This window comes from Pseudophryne corroboree, chromosome 5, assembly GCF_028390025.1.
Source record: "Pseudophryne corroboree isolate aPseCor3 chromosome 5, aPseCor3.hap2, whole genome shotgun sequence".
Classification (NCBI taxonomy): Eukaryota; Metazoa; Chordata; class Amphibia; order Anura; family Myobatrachidae; genus Pseudophryne; species Pseudophryne corroboree.
In genome coordinates, this window is record NC_086448.1 from 705,206,979 (window position 1) to 705,210,882 (window position 3,904).

The 3,904-nt window shown below is 46.5% G+C and overlaps 1 pseudogene; it reads left to right on the plus strand.

Moving 5' to 3' along the window:
- The first annotated feature begins 899 nt into the window (after nt 1-899).
- Nucleotides 900-1,018, plus strand: LOC134929962 (5S ribosomal RNA; annotated as a pseudogene).
- The last annotated feature ends 2,886 nt before the right edge of the window (nt 1,019-3,904 follow it).

The following is a 3,904-nucleotide window of genomic DNA, read 5'->3' on the forward strand; positions in this document are numbered from 1 at the left end:
CTTCTGTCAATAGGCGCACCCATGCTCTGATTGGCTGGGACGCGCCGCATACACGTCCCTATTGGCCTCCAGCGCCAGGATGGGAGTTTCCAGACTCCCGTCCCTATGCCTAATTGGACTACCACAGCCTATTGGCTGCTACCCGCACTTGCAGGGTTTTTAAACCCCTCATGTATTACCAGCTGTGAGATCCCGGAAGTGAACAAGCCCACGGGCGAAACGCGTTTTCCACGGATTCTACAGCGGGACCTTCCCATAGAGGTTTTATTTGTCACCACCTGCCTTCTGAATTTGACCCTATGAGTATATTTTTCCTTATTTTCAACAGAAGTTTGAATCACCACTGCTATTTATTTCCACATGCGTTTATCTTTACTTGGCATGTTAAATACCTTGTCAGACCAGTAGTAGAATTTTCTGTGCATATTATAGCTCACAAATCCTAGTGATTACAGGGTAATTTTGCTCCTTGCACACTGCCTGACTATAACTGCTTTATGCAGTATGTCACACTCTATGTATGTTTGATTTGTTTGTTTCTGTGCCCAAGTAATGATTTTCTGCTATAGTACTCATAGATGTCTATGCACAACTAGAATGTAAATGTAATTCATATTTTGTTAACGAACCCACCTGATGCCTCATACCTTGATTTGTTATCTTTCCCTGGATACCAACCACCAACCCAACCCCATAGGCTCCAATCTGCATACTTTATCCTTTTCTCTGCTTACTATTTTCCAGTGGACTCTCATCCACGATCCAGGGTATACAACGCCACTGAGTGACACTTGTTTTACCTTGCCTAACGTGGAAAGCAGATCCACGCACTATATGGCCTTATCTTTCTCTCGAATCTTCCATTCGTATATAGGTGCACTCTCATTGGTAGATAGCCTCTCTACTATCATACCATGCTGCTAATTCCCGATCTCGTCCGATCTTGGAAGCCAAACAGCGTCGGGCTGGGTCAGTACCTTGAGAGGAGTCTCCCTGGGAATACCCGGTGTTGTAGGGTAGGAACTATTCCCCTTCTTTTGAAGGGGGGACACCAACAGCAGTATCACCACTAATTGCTTTTTCCTTCTCATATCCCTTTTCTTATATTTCCCCTAGCGTCAGGTTATCAAGATATACATTTCTAACATGTGCCATATGGTTCAACGGGTGACTAGCAAAGTGTACAGCATTGACCTAACCTAAGTGGTCTTTCTAAGACACAATACTGACCTCCTTTTTCGGTCCCATTAATACAGAACATCTGTACTGGTCAGGAGAAACGGGTGTAAGACTATTAAGTGTCTGCAGCCTTTCTAATTTTTCTCTCGTGATTAACAGACCAGAACATTCTAAATATTTTTTCACACTCTCTCTTTCTTTATCTCACACTCTTTTGGATCGCAGATTGGGTAATTGTTCTAATTTGGATTAATAAATATATGTTTTAAATTTTCTTTATTTCCTAATCGAAGAATCTTTCTTCCTTTCATAAGAGTGCGCCCACACAAGAGCTTTCTCTCTCTCCCCCTGTTGGCTCTTGCATCTGCAAGACGGGTTTCGAACTTAGGAGCTTTGTCCTGTCGTCCACCCTTTCTGAATTTCCACCGTGACATGGCGGTTCTCAGAATTCGACCTGGTTACTTACCTAAAGTGGTGTCATCATTGCACCTTAACCAAGAGATTGTGGTTAGGGCTCTCCATGTCTATGTGGACAGGACTGCCTCTATTAGATGCAGGGCCGGCAACAGAAATCTAGGGGCCCGTTACACTGATATCTCTGGGGCCCCCCTCCCCTCCGTCCCACTCCCTAAATATCCCTAACCTGCATGTGCCAATACAGGCATCACCAAATACAAGGCACTAGATTTGTGCATATACTGAAACACTACAGTACATAGATGGAAAACACACAACAAAAGTGCACTGTGTCCGTTACTGGAGCACAAACACACTCATACACATACCTACATACATACACATCACATATACTGTATACACACACACACATACTGTGAATCAGACATAGACTGTCCAGGAAGGACTCACTGTCACCACAGCTAGGGTGTCTCTCTCGTGTGTAGCACTGCGGGGGGGCTGCTGCAATCTTCTCCCTCCGAGTGTCACACACCAGTGGACAGGCCAGCAGCGGGAGGTTGTGCACAGCTTCTGGACAGCTCCTCAGCGGAGGCAGGAGACAGGGAAGTGCCGGCGCGCCAGCGTCATGACGTCACGACGTTGGTGCCACGGTATGGGACCATACCAAGGGACAGGGTAAGGAGGGGGAGGCGCGGAAGGAGGTATTGCGGCTTCTGACTGGACACTTAATTAATTTTTTAGGTGACTGGCAGCTGGGCAGGCATTCACTTCAAATAGGCAGTGCGTCCTATATTTTATTTCCATGATTCAAGGGGCCCCTCCAACCCTCGGGGCCCGGTACAAGTGTCCCCTTTGACCCCCCCTGCCGCTGGGCCTGATTAGATGGTCTGATGCCCTCTTTGCCCTGTTTGGATTCCACAAACGTAGCTGGCCTGCAAATAAACAAACTTTGGCCAGATGGATTAGACTGGTGAATGCACATGCTTGCGATCAAGCTGGTCTTCCAGCTCCAGCTTCGATTAAGGCCCATTTTACCCGGTCTGTTGGACCTTCTTGGGCGTCCCAGGGCTGTGGTGCGTCCGCAGAACAATTATGCAAGGTGGCTACGTGGTCCTCAGTGAACACGTTTTTTAGGTTCTATGCATTTGATATCTTCGCCTCCCAGGATGCTTCCTTTGGATGCCGGATTCTCACATCCGCTAAGGCGTGTCCCCTCCTATGAGGAACTGCTTTAGGACAACCCTGATTTTTCCCTGTGGAAACCTGTGTACCCTGCTGCAGAAAAGGAGTGTTATGGTAGATTTACCATTGTTAATACTCTTTCTGCGAAGGGCGCCCACCCTGAAGCACCTAGCTTCAGAATGTTGTGAGAATGTGTTCTTATGTGACTAACATCTGCCTTCTATCTTTCCTGCTTCTTGCATTAACAAAACTGAGCTCACAGTGTCTGGAGGCGGGGTTATAGAGGAGGCCCCTATGCATCCTGGGACAGCTAAAGCTTTGCCTGTTGGTGCCTCTGGATCCAGATCCACTCTAGATCCCCGATGTTTCCCTGTGGAAGCCAGTGTACTTCGCAGAAAGAGTGTTAACAATGGTAAGTCTAGCATAACACTCCTTTTTACTCCATGTTAAATTGCAGAGGTTATTATAATTGTTCTGATTGCCAGTGTTCTTAAGGGCCCTACACACTGGCCGATGTGTGCGGCCAATATGAACAATCTCGTTCAGTAATGAATGAGAAATTGTTCATATCCTTCAGTGTGCAGGCACCAACGATGAACTATGCACGGCCCCGCGTCGCTCATTGTTGGTGCCGGCTCGTTTATGCATGCAAGCCAATATGGACAACATCGTCATATTAGCATTTAGGGCTATGGGGCAAGGTGATGTCTGGGAATGGAGAAACTTCACTCCCCCGTCAACCCGCCCTCCCGCCGCCGGGCACCTCGGCAGCAAATCAGCAAATGTGTAGGGGGCATTAGTGTTTAGAGTGTGCACCTGCATTTTCTCTTCTTTGTAGATGATTAATAGTACCAGATACTATCCCAGAATTTGTTAACAAGAGGAGCATTGCCAAAGGCAGTTAAATAAATCAGCTATAGGGACCGCACATTTAGGGCACCTGTGATCATCTGTTAGTTCATTATGGAAATGTCTTGATTATAAACACATCCGTATAAGTTATTGCAAGGATGACACAGGCGGAATCTGCTATAGATCATAGAAAAGTGTTAGATAAGATTAGATTTGATGGCAAATAAGAACCACGTGGCCCATCTAGTCTGCCCTAAACACATGTAAACAAGCA